General features: G+C 34.8%; 1 long non-coding RNA gene and 1 gene segment (V, D, J or C); both read left to right on the plus strand.

Moving 5' to 3' along the window:
• The window catches only part of LOC309475875 (Ig mu chain C region membrane-bound form-like), a 178,512-nt gene extending 175,758 nt beyond the window's left edge, over positions 1 to 2,754 (plus strand). The window contains exons 7-8 of the C gene segment in view: positions 808 to 962; positions 1,121 to 2,754.
• A 1,284-nt stretch (positions 2,755 to 4,038) lies between these two features.
• LOC309476273 lies at positions 4,039 to 9,679 on the plus strand. Its single transcript, XR_014197989.1, has 3 exons — positions 4,039 to 5,381; positions 8,418 to 8,451; positions 8,709 to 9,679. It is a non-coding gene; the product is annotated as an uncharacterized lncRNA (long non-coding RNA).
• The last annotated feature ends 4,386 nt before the right edge of the window (positions 9,680 to 14,065 follow it).

Below are 14,065 nucleotides of genomic sequence, written 5' to 3' on the forward strand. Positions count from 1 at the left end.
TAAGATCAAAAATGTATTCTGGCCTGTGTGAGTGTAATGTGTTTGTTAAAATTACACATTTATGTTTTGTCCTGTGCTTACTGTACCGCTGTGTTCATGTCCCCTGATATAACAGTTTCATGTTGTATGTTTCAAATCAAAAATATTTCATTTTGGTTTGACATTTATGTTGTTTTACAATTTTAAGCAATAAATCTTTGTGTTTGCAACTCTGCATGATTTAGTCCAGCTCTTATGGTGCTTATAATCAGAAAATATGCATGCTTTACATTCTGGTCCTGTTTTATCAGTATTTAGAGAAATTATAATATTTTTGTGTAAATCAACAAAGTAAATCAACTTATGGTGACCACCAAAGTCAGTAAATATTGACATTTACAATCAATAAGGCATACAGATGTTTTGTTGTGAGGATGTAGCAATATTTTGTGTACTTGTATTATTAATATGTCAGTATTAGTTAATGTCTGAGATGAAGTTACTTGGGAAAAAAATAGCAATATGCTTGAGCTTATTTTTATAAAGTTTATGGTAAAATGCAGAAAAAAACAAAACGAGTAAGAGACAGGACAGTGTTATATGTTTGTCTCTTCTATGTACATTTAACTGTGTGTGCAAATGAATGTGTGTGAGTACACGTATGCAGTGCATGTGGCCGACATGTTCTTAATTATATACACTAACTAGAAGCCTAGTAAGATTCATTGGACTTTAAATTCAGGATGTGTGATTTATGTTTGCATATACGTACTGGACAATGTGCTTATCCTGTTCATATGTCCCATGTACATGTGTTTTCTTTTCCAGGGGAGCCCCCTGAGCCAGAGAAGGGCTTTGCTCTGAACTGTAATAAAGATGTTCTGGAGGAGGATGAGTTCAGAAGTCTCTGGTCCACTGCCACTTCATTCATCTTCCTATTCCTCTTTTCTCTGACATACAGCGCTGTACTTAGTCTCTTCAAGGTAACCCAAACATTACTAAATTGACTACAGAGCTTTTTAAATATGATAAATAAGATACTGTTTCAATTATATACATAACGGCTTCACTTTGGATTGCATTATGTTACTAAAATGTTTTTTTATTTTTTATTATTATTGATCTTATTGACTTTTTCCAGATGAAGCACTGATGATTTTTTTCCGAAGACTCCAACGTTTCTTATTCTGATGTTGAATCTACATAATTTGCCTCTATTCACACATTTTTTAAGATATTGACAAATATGCACTCAGCCTTCACACACTCATCAATAAAGTCTTATTTTGTCTATTCTTTCAGGTTATCTAGATTATTTTCCTTCAAATATTTTATTTGGCAAGTGACATTATCTTGCTGTTTCAGTAGATGTTACAGGGATAGGTCCTTCAGAACATAAAATGTGTGAGTATTAATTATATAGATACATACACTGAAAAAAATGGGGAAATGCTAAATTTATTTAATTATGTAATTACAATAAAGGGCAAGTCACACACAGAAATACTGAAATTGTATTTTCTTGAAAATCATACTCCTGTAAAAAATAATTTAATCTTAATCAAGTTAATCAAGTTTAAATCATAAATCAATTTAATCATTTAATTTAATTATTTAATCTGTCAAAAAAATCTTTTTATGACTTTAGCATGAGGGCAAACATACAGTATGGGTCATTTGACAAATATGGTTACAAAAAAGTTTTTATTTTTTTTATCTTTTCAAAAACTGATGCAATGCAAATGTTTGAGTCATGAACAATGTGTTTAAACAAGCTTCAGTTTAAAAAAAAAACATTTCAAAGTGTTTATTTTTCTCTCTCTCTCTTTTTTATGTCGGGGTACAACCATAGTTGACATGGAAAGTGTACCAACCTGCCCATACTTGAAATCAGCAATTTTTACCAGTATTTGAGAGAGATCTACAAATCTTTTCACTCTTCCACAAGGATCCATGTGTGCATTTAGGCCCTCGTGTTTGCCATGTGTCTTTGTCAAGTATTGTTTCGTGTAACCACTGGTGGTAAGCGCCATGTCTATTGTTTTGAGTTTCATGCCATGCCTTTGTTTTATGTTTGATCTTGTTTTTGGATATTAATAAAACTGCACTGAGTTCTACAACTTGCTTTCAGTTGACTCCCTATAACAGTTCATTTGTTCAGACAGTTGCACTTGACACATTAGGGGTTTAAGATAACAAAACAAAATAATATGTATTATTTAAATGTACTAAGAATTCATTTAAACTAAATGGGTTTTATAGAATAAAGTGATATATGCCATGCATTTATCAAATTATTTCAAAATGAAATAATGCACTTGGACACAAAAATATGCACGTCAGGTCATTTACCCCTCTATATTTCAGATGAACTGATTAATAAAGTAAAGCTTTCTAACATCATGGAAGGTTTTGAGGAGTGTCACATCCCCAAAAGATGTGTTTTAAAAATGTATTTCTGTTCTTTCAGTTGTTCTGAAATTAAGACTGATTCATCAAACTGCAATGACATATTCCTAGAAAAGCTTTAGTTTAAGGAACTATTGCAATGTAGATGTGTTTCTCTCAGTTTCGGTTGTTGTATGTATTTGAATATTTTGTCTCTGGGGATTGAGAATCACCAGAGCAGACGGAGCAGCTGCAAACTTCTGAACGCTCAAGGAAACGTTTTATTAATAGCCAAACTATAATAAACGTATCTACACGCAATATCTTAAGCTTGATGAGCTAAACAATTCAAAACAATTTGCAATGCTGTAAAATGTATAAATGTATTCAATTGTAACAACATCCAATTATGGATTTATGTGTAGTCTACATTACAACTAATAGCCTACTTAAGATTTACTTGAATTACATTTTGTGGTCCATCCAAAAGTATGCCGGTTGAAACATTTGCTGAAAAATATTTTAATCTCTAAGTAATTTTGCTTTGCTTTTATGCAAACGTGGTGGGCAAGTGTTTACTTTGACTAAGTTCTCTCTAATGAATTTCAGAATGTCAGAATTAGATCTATTCGAGAGCGTCTGTGTATTCAGGGTCTGTCTTTCTTCCTCTTTTTCCCCTCACACCTGCTGAAGTGAAACGTTCATGTTTATGACTAACAATTCTTGGAAATGTTAAAATGTTTACTTTTCAAACCAAAGCCTGCAACAATTAAACATTAAATATATATCTTATCAATCCTATACCATGGATTATTTTACTTACATTGCATAGTTTTTTTTTTTTTACAATTGCAAAGTGTTTGACCACATTTTGTACATTAAATACACATTAAATAGCAACTCTGCATTTCAAAATGAAAAAAAAAAAACCTTTTTCTACTTACACTAACTCTATCAAAACAAGGCAAACCTGATTCAGTATCTAATAATTCTGTTAAAACACCATTTTCTATCCACCTGGGACATATAGTTAATAATAGCACTGAATATCAAATTACTAACAGTTGATGACATTACAAAAACTGCATTACTTGTCATGTTTCAGTTCTCTCAGCATACAGACAATATATAATCCACTGTTTTTTATAATTCACTTTCCTCATACCTGTACTTTCAACCATTCTTGGTTGAGTGTTGAATGTATGCATTTTGTTGGCAATATACTTTCTAAAAGTGAATGAGTCATTACTTTATAGAATGCACAGTTGGAAAAAATAGCAAGTAACATAATTGCTCAGGGACGCCACTGGTCAGATGGGTCCCCTACGCAGAACTTCAGTTGAAATTGCTTTGCAGGGGTGGGGGTGTCGATGCCCTTGGTAGTTTGTGCTCTTTCACAGACCGTTACAGAATATCCAATTATGTGTTTTTTTGGTTCTGCATGTGTGAGAAAAAAACAACAACATAAAGATGCAGAATATCACACATTCTTACTCCTCTCCCCTTCCTCTTCTCCTCCCTTGTCCTGGACTACTCCTGTCCTCCCTCAATATTCCTCTCCCTTGTCCAGATATTACAGTTTGTTTAACAATCGCTAGGACACAGTTTTCAATACACTTTTCTCAAAATCCTTAACGTTCTCATAACCAGCTTGGCACAGCAGTCAATATCACATTCAAAATGCACTAAAGCTGACAAAACAATTCATTCAGGTCTCAGATCAACTCTCCCAGAACATTAATAAAGGTTGACAACGAACAAACAAACTTTGTCACTCATAAAACAATGACCTAAGAAAATACAATGGGTAGCAGTACACTATGTTTTCTGCACTCTCAGTCTCTGATGTTTATAATTCACTTATAAATTTGCATGTAGAGTTTTGGTGATGTTTGTGTCTAAGTCAGAAAAGAACTGATGTAATTTGAAAGATGTAGTCATTGAATACCCACATTTTGTGCCAAAGCAATGACAATTGATCCCCAGTTTAGCTCTCATAGACTGATGTTGTGCTCATGTGAAAGGTTTGAGAAATGTGTCCAAGGGATTGTAAAAATAACTAAATAAAGTAGATATCTACAGAAGTAGAGGCTTTATACTATATTTAGGGTTTGGAACATTATGTCTTCATTTCTGGCATGCTGTGTTTGACAAGAAAGATCCATGATTTTGGTATTGTGTAAGCTTGTGTGAGAAGAAAATGGAAGCATTTTAGAAACATGTTAACTGCATATTGTGGGAAAATATAAAAAGTAGACTACTTTAAAAAATATATATATATACTAGATAAGTTCATAATTAGGGCCCAAAGTTAATTTAAGCCTTAAAAAAACATAATAAAAACATAAGAAATTTCAAAAAGAGCATCCAGATCAAGAACAAAGAGGACAGGGAAATATTATTTTGCACTTGATTTATTGAAATGTGTTTTCAATGTTATAAAAAATACATTTAAAATAAAAAAAATAAACACACAAATACTTGTTACAATATACAACTAAAATATTTAAAAGAGCATGTTTCAAACTTGTGCATTTTCGAAATGATGCACATCATGCATTTGGATGAGGAGCTGTGATGAAATAACCGGAGGATGCAAGATGCAAGTAAAACTCAGTTTATTATAAATGGTCAGATGTAGACACAGGTCGGGGACAAACACTCAGGTGGCGATGAAGCAGGGACGAGATGGCGATCCAGTGGTGGTGCGGTGATCTGCGTGCTCGAGTGAAAAACCAGGAACCGTGGAACATCCAGACGACACGAAGAAACTGACGAAATCCAGACGAAGAACTTTTGCGGAACAGGAACAGGAACAGGAACAGGAACAGGAACAGGAACAGGAACAGGAACAGGAACAGGAACAGGAACAGGAACAGGAACAGGAACAGGAACAGGAACAGGAACAGGAACAGGAAACAACCACAACAATCTGACAACATGAGAGGGAAATTACTGGGCATATAAAGGGAACTGGGATTGATGACAGCTGGAGACACTAATCAACACAACGAGTAACCACGCCCACACAATTACACTCACACAGACACATCAGCATGAGACAGCCGATTCATGAACCGTGACAGGAGCACAAACCTGCTTGTTTTTGTAAAGGTCTTTGCGCCATCAAGTGGTAAAATTGACGTTAACCGGGAACAGTGAGAAAAACATATTTGATATGTTACTATTTTTCTCAATTGATTTGACACATTTCTTCAAATGAATGTAGTTGTTCTCAAAACAATTAACACAGTTTAATATTCACTGCATAATAATATTCACTGCAGTTTATTCTAGTAATGCATTTATTAAAAGTAAATACTATCTTCAAAACTACAAGTGTTCTCTATTGTTTTTTATAACACATTCAGCTATTGGCATACAAATACACTAATGAAAATACATGTTTATCATATAGTTCTTCAATGAGGGTTTTCGTTATAGAAGTTCTACTGTCTCAACATACAGGCCACTTCCATTGTGTTTGGTGGCATTTTTTAAAAGTGGCATGCTCTTATTGCATTGAAAACAAACTTGTTCATCCATCTCAGTGTTCTAGACTTTAATTCTGAAAAATGTTTGGACATTTACAGAACTTGCCATGCTAAGGCTGTCTCAAAACTACAAATGTATCAGCAATCATAATACTCATAAAAATAGACATGTAATGCCATATAACACTTTGGATCTGTTTAGCTTCTCCCAAGAAGAGGCCATGAGCGTGACTCACATTTCTTTTAAAAGTCTATACATTTTACATCTCTTCACTTCTTTTCCATCCTGCTGTCCCCTTTCTTTCTGTTCATGTTTTCTTGCAATTTCTCCTCTTATTCGTTCCACTACACCAATGCCCTTTTCCTTTTACCTCTTACCCATTCTCCTCTTTATACCCACTCCTTTTCTTAAACTCTCTCCTCCTCTCCCCTCATCTTTTTCTACCTGTTCCACTCTTCCTCTCGTTACACCCCTTCCTCAACTCTCTCCACTCTGATGCCTCTTTCTTTTCCCCTTCTCATGCTTTCTTATTATTTGTATAACAATGTTTGTTACTTTTGAAAAAAAATTATACAATTGTGATTGCTGTGTAAATTTCCTGTGATGTGTGTATTATCAACCCTGCACATACCAGTTTGGGGCCTACTGAAATCATTCCATGTGCAATTGAGTGTTAATTGTTTTGAAAGCAGGGATCTGATCTTAGAGAAGAAAATCTATTGTAGATCTAACATTCATCTAGAACATCTATTTAAAAAAAAAGAAAAAAAAAGAAAGAAAAACAACTTCACTGTAATGGCCATGCATGCATTTCTGTCAGGACCACTAGTCAAATATGATTGACAATTAGCATTGGCTGTATGGGTCTGTTCTGGGACAGAACTCCCTGCGGATAAGAGCAGAGAGAGCAGGAATAACCCCCCTTAGGGTAAACAGAACAGAACAAACATGCATGTATTGCAGATATCATTAATTCAAGATTTTAAAGTACTACATAATTCGAGAATTTATTCTGATTCAAGGGGAAGAGGAGCTGGGGATGGAGGAGGGTAACTAGCTCCTGAGAAACGCGATAGCTGTTGATAATACTGAGGAGCTTGTATATGTATACAGTGATAGACATCATATTCCTATAGGTAGACGTGTATCAGTCAGCTGATGTGAGCTTGACTAACGTGACCTGCCAGAACTGACACTACGCTTGATTTATGCAAACTTTGATGATATGATGATATGATCAAAGTTTGCACAAATGAGTGTGTATCTATGGCCATTACGGTGAAGTGTTTTCTTTTCTTTTTTCTTAAAAAAATAGATGTTATGATGGATGTTAGATCTAGAATAAATGTTCTTCTCCAACCTCAGATCACTGCTTTCAAAACAATTAATATAGTTTTGAGAAAAATCGTATTACTTTTACATATTACGTATTGATTTTGGAATTTTTTTTTCTTATGATGCATCCCATTCTTGTATAATTTAAATACATATTTTTTATGTGTTGTTCCTGAATAAAAAGGAAAAAGTATACTTATCCACTCAACTGGGTCTTCTAAATACACAAATAGTAGGGAATAGGGAATGTCCTGCGACCATTAGGCCTATGTGACATCAGCTATAGTGAGTGTTGTGGCAAAAACAATAATTAACAAACAGCATCAAGGCATAAGAAACATTCAGAGTCAAATTGTATTTAAAGAGAAGAAGTTTTATTCTCTTTAAGAGGCTTGTTCACACAAATCACCGCAGCTACCCAGTGATAGGAGCAAGAACCTAATCACACAGAAAACAGACGGCCTTCTTATAGGCTACCTTCCTTCTTCAAAGTCTTCCTCTTCTGTAATTTTCCACTCACCCCCCCCCCCCCCCTGTATGTGTAAACCAGATCTAACTGGAATTAAGAGATACAGTGGTTCTTCTAAAACCCCCCATCCTGGGCTTTTACTGTTCTCACTCCCGTGAGGTCGAAGCCAGATAACCCCTCTGCCTTTTGTGAAAACAATGCCCCCCCCCCTACCGTGTTTCTTTTGTTTATTTCGTAATAGTTAATGACGTGACTAACTTTATTAAGACCGTTAAGAAATCGAAATACTGTAACTTAACGTACTTGTTGATAATGATACAGGAAAGCCTAGAACAGGAAGACTAGAAAATAAATAAAACATGATGAACCCCTAGGTGTAACTGATGCAGCTAGGTCACAGTAAATCATATTCATTTAACGTTACTTTCTATAAATGTAACTTAACTAAAATCACATGGCAGCTCAAAATATGACTGTTAGCCTTTCCAGCTCAGCTTCAAGATCATAGTCAGTTGAGTTTTTGCATTGTCCCAATGGAACATATTCTGACATGTGTAAATCTAATACTGAGTTTTAAAATAACTTGTGTGTGTGTGTGTGTGTGTGTGTGTGTGTGTGTGTGTGTGTGTGTGTGTGTGTGTGTGTGTGTGTGTGTGTGTGTGTGTGTGTGTGTGTGTGTGTGTGTGTGTGTGTGTGTGTGTGTGTGTGTGTGTGTGTGTGTGTGTGTGTGTGTGTGTGTGTGTGATTTCAGGTCACGTGGAAAGCAGATGATCATGGCAAACAAGGTATGGGAAGAATTCATTCAAAAATAAAAATCATAATGGTTCTGATTCCATATGTTCATAACAGTCTTCTGATTCCATTTGATTGCACTAAAAGTATGCACAAGGTTTGGATTTGCTACAGCAAGATAACGATTGTGTTAGATTCCACCCATCTTTCTTTCTTTTTTTCTTTTTTTTAACTAGGCTCTGTCATTTAGAAACATGACTTTTCCTATCACTACTATCTTAATGACACATATCTCTACCTTTTATTCCAGCCAGATGATCTGACGGTTGCTCAGCCTACCTGATGGAAAATTCTTGCTGGATGAATGACCTTCACCTTTACATCAGCCTTGCCAAGACAGAACTGCTTATGGTTCAACTTTCAGCCAAAACATACTTGCTGTGATCCTGCTGATTTGCCTTATCATTAGGAGGATGAGGATCAGGCCCTTCTTATCGGAGCTACACAACTCTCTTGTTCTATCCAGACTGGGCTATTGTAATGCTCTCTTGGCAGCTCTTCCAGTATCAGTCACACTTCTGCAACTGATCCAGATGCTGCAGCAAGAGTTGTCTTTAAAGGTAGCCCTATGCCTAAACTCACTGCTTCAGATCAATGTGTCTCCAGAAGCTTGTGTTCTGCAAGTGAACGGCGCCTTGTGGTGCCATCATCCCAAAGAGACACAAAACCACTTTCACTGACATTTACCTGGACTGTTTCCTGGTGGTGGAATGACCTGCCCAACTCAACACATTTTCAAGAAACTGCTAAAGATCCATCTTTTTCGTAAACACTTCACCCAATCAAACTAAATCTTTGTTAAAAAAAAAAAAAAAAAAAAACGTGCTATGTGTACTGTGCTAGACTAACTGGGACTTGTCACTGCACTTGTTGCTTTTTATTATCTTTAATTATTATCTTAATTGGTAAGTCACTTTGGATAAAATGTAATTGTAAATGTTAAAATAAGATATACTGTAAAGGTATACGGTAATTGCCTTTTATTGTGGATATTTTTACATGTTCTAAATTATATACTAAGCTTCTATTTCCTATCAATCACTTATCTTGATGTTTAGTGTTTGTTCAATTACTAATACTGTAAATGTGCAGGTATTCTGTACTCATACATTTAGTTAATTTAAAAGAAATTGACTGTAAATTTGCTATTATTAAGAACTTAATTAGAGATTGGTCAAAGTTGTGAAATTGGATCTGTACAAATAAAAATTAAAACTATAAAATTACTACCAACATTTGCATTTGAATTTATGTTCTTGTGTGCATTTTAATACATAATTTGATTGTTATTTTACACAGAAAAACTATATTAAAAGAAAATTACTGTAATTTAATTGTTTTAAAGGTGTATATGTCTTTTTTAAACGTTAAAAAGCCCAATAATTACATAAGATTTAATGTAATATTAAAGATACAATCTGTTATTTAATTATGGAAAATTACTGTATTTTAACGAGATTGTTTTTTGCCGTTATTTTACGGTAATTTTTTGGCGCCCCAGCTGCCAGAATAATACAGTTTTTTCACATTTTTTTTTTTTTTACAGTGTAGTTTAAATAAATTCATGGCATAATAATGGCATTGCACATCTCAAATATGACTTTAAACATTTTAAATGCTTATAGCTTTATTTAAAATGTGCTGAGTCCATCAAGAGGATGTTGTAAAGCATGTTGCATGAGGAGAATTTGAGGTGGCATGCATCACTGTGCATGGAATGGCCACAGTGAAACATTTCATTTCATAAACCCCTTACAATTAACAATGACCTCTTAAAACAGTCCTCGACAAATTAGTGTATAATTGTTTTATGGCGTCTGAAAGATTTCTAGGACGGTAGAATATGACAGAAGGATTTCTTTGTTCTCTAAGAAGGCACTGGCAACATCTGTTCCTCATTATGTGGACCTCTAGGTTAGGATGGGGAATGGTCTCCTATTCTCCCTATTCTAACACGGGTCCTCTTGGCTGCAGATGTGCTTGTGGTAGCCAGAAACTGACCATATATGGACTTGTTATTCAATGTATTCCTATATGATGGAAGGTATACTCTTATTGGTTAACTCTGTGTAACTCGCCTCATATTCTTACTCAGACAAAAGTGCCAATAAAGTGAGATGAGATAACTTTCTCCCTCAGCACTGGGTCATTGAAATGAGGCATATTGGGACCGCAAATCTTACAGCGTCATTTTAGATTATTATTTAAAAAATCTCAAGTTTTAATTTTTAAGTTATACCCACATTTTAATATAAACACTCAAACTAGCTCTTTCTGGTATATTAATAAATAGTGGCATTGGCATATGAAAATTTAATGATCGCTAATCTTAAAGATAAATGTTTATTTTCTGATACCAGGATCTGACTGAATAGCTCTCTTGTGAGAGGTCTGTTTTTGTGATGGACTGTCTCTCTGTGTATGACGGGGGCACAGTATTTCAGTCAAATACAAAAATATCAGAAGCATCTGTAAATGAATTATCACTATAGTGAATCCAATTGTTAAAATAACATTATGCTTTTCTTCTCTAGAGGCTCATTTCCATTTGGTTTCCAACAATAACCTTGTTATTTTATATATTTAGAATCAAAAATAATATTTACTTTTTTTAAACCACACTCTTCAAGCAGACTCAAAATATAGACTGGAACTTAAACACCAGGATCTGATGAAAAGCTTTCTTGTGAGAGGTCTGTTTTTGTTATGGACTGTCACTCTGTGTATACGGGGGGTGGGGCACAGTATTTTAGTTCACAACAAAAATGTCAGAAACATCTGTAAATTAATGATCACTTTATCCATAATGTGTTTCTCTTTTTCATCATCATGTTTCACCTTAAGGCTTCACACAGAGAATCTACAAGAAAATTAAAAAGGTATTATTTTTATTTTTTCATTTTTTTTATATTGTTTTATTACTTGACCATGTACACCAACTGGCATCACAGTTCAATTAGTTATAGATCCTAAAAGATATATACATTCTGAAATAGAACAGAAATAAATAAAGAGATCTTTAACATTTCTGCTTTTCTTACCATTTTTTTTTTTTTTTTTTTTTTTAAATAAAAAAGAAATGAAGAAGGGCTTTATAATAGAGTTTGGCTCCAAATGTTCTACATCTTGTACAACAATGTTAAGGGGCAAACCTCAATATGACATGATCTATGGAGATGCACCTTTTTGTACAGCACTCTGCAGCACATCTCCGTTGAATTTACTGCATGTCATGACTCCTGAATATTATCATATTGAGTGTGTGTGTTTCGATGCCTCTTTCCCTAATATGCCATCATTATTATTTTCCTGCTATATAACCTTTTCACTTTCACTAAAACCTTTGCATCTCCATTCACAATTACACTATTACACTGTAATAATTTTGATTGGTTTATTTCGTAAACTTAAATTACTGTGTTTATCCAATTGATTTGTCAAATGTATTTACATTGACCAATATATATATATATATATATATATATATATATATATATATATATATATATATATATATATATATATTAGTGGTGGGCCGTTATCGGCGTTAACGTGCTGCGTTAACGCGAGACTCTTATCGCGCGATAAAAAAAATATCGCCGTTAATCTATTCTCCAAGTTGGGTTGGGAGATGGCTCTATACTACACAAGCTATGATGACGCAATCTACCCGCGGCCGCGAGGTAAACCCGGCTGCAACGCATATTCGTCGTCATCTTAAGTAAACACGGCTGAAAGTGAAAGCTGGTGAAATATATCGGTGCAACATCCATTATTTGGACTTGGTTCGGGTTTAAGCCGTCAGACGAGCAGCAGCAAACTATATACAGAGTGTGTGGGGTAACAGTTCGGTAAGTTAACACACGACTAATCCGTTCTACCACCTCAAATTCAAAACGAAACATGATATCACTGAATACCAGCGCGCGCGTATTATTCCCATTCCAATATATTTTAGTGCAGGGCCGGATCTACCATATGGGCAATCTGGGCACTTGCGCAGAGAGGGGCCCTCCGTGATCGGAGTTTTTTTTTTTTTTTTTTTTTTTTTTTTTTGCCACGTTCGCTGCTACATAAAAATAGTATACACAAGGCTTTGCATCGATCTTGATAATTATCCAATCAGAATTTTAAAAAAGTGTATATTACATTATATGATCTCTTATTCATGCAAATGCTTTTAAACAATTCATGTGCGACAAGACAAAAGTCTGACTGTGACACACACACACAGACACAGAAAGACGCGCGCGCGCCAGTATCGTGCGCACAGACAGCACGCCAGAATACAGTTATCTTTCGTGCTTGAACTTAGAATAACACACACAATTATGCCAAAATGTCCGTTTTGTCGAGTATCTTCATAACATAAGAGCTGTCTTATGATGAACGTCAAGAGTTGTGAAAGAATGAGGCGCGTGCGAGAGCCGCGTCTCCGTCAGCTGGTCTTAAAGAGACAGCAGCCAATAAAGCTTTCTGTCAGTAAAGTTAATCAAAGAACAAAAAGAACAGAGAAAATGACTCACTGCTGTTGACTAAAGTTTTTTTTTTTTTTTTTTTTTGCTATAATAAGGATTAGTCTATATTTAATTTATAATTTATGCAGTGCAGTTTGACAATTTCGGTATATGTCCTAGGTCTACCTGTTTGACAGGCACAGGTAAATATGACATTTATTTTTAACTCTTGTATTATTGAGACAAATAACAATATTGAATTTATTTTAATTTGAAAACACAGTGCAATTAGTTGTTGTTTCTAGTTTGAGTTGAGAAATGGGCTACAAATTTCAGCATTATCACTAATCTGTGTGTGCATTTTACTTGAGAAATAAGCAAGTTAACTCATGAAACCATTTGTTTACTATATCGCAATCGCATATCGCAATATTGACCTCAATAATCACAATATGACATTTTCCCCAAATCGTGCAGCCATACTTTTCAGAAAAATTTATTTCGTATCATTGTCTTGTGAACTAGTCATTCAGCTTTTGATCAATAGTGATTGGCATGTTAAATCCCACACCTGGTGTGTGTTCCTTTGGAGGGTGTGGTTGTCAGGTAGGGGAGGGGGCCCATGAGCTTCAGTGCCCAGGGGCCCCTGGGGGTACTAATCCAGCCTTGCTTAGTGGTGTAGCACATCATCTCGATTTTAAGAATCGTTGTTGTGTTTCTTTTTAACTGAAAAGACATCAGTTAGACAATATTCTAATTTTAAATTTGGGGTTTCATAAGCTCCAAGCCATAATAAACATTAGACCTACTTAAGTCTCTGCAGCTAGTGTACTTAAATTTTATTTATCTGCAAAATTATGTTGTATACTTACAGTTTTGCACAATATATGTTCTCAAAACTACATACACCCTTTAAAAAAAAATACATTTAGCAGTTGTTTAGCATGGGTCTGTGTAATCTGTTCTGAAATGGTTTTATTATAATATACTGTATATCGTTATCGCAAGAGGCTGCAATGTATATCACAATATAGATTTTAGGCCATATCGCCCATCCCTAATTGATAGCCTATAGTAGTTGATAATAACATAGGCCTACCTAATGTTGCCTACGGACGGTAACAGTACAGTAGTAACCTTTTACAGTCTA

Source organism: Leuciscus leuciscus, assembly GCF_965113295.1.
Source record: "Leuciscus leuciscus genome assembly, chromosome: 1".
Classification (NCBI taxonomy): Eukaryota; Metazoa; Chordata; class Actinopteri; order Cypriniformes; family Leuciscidae; genus Leuciscus; species Leuciscus leuciscus.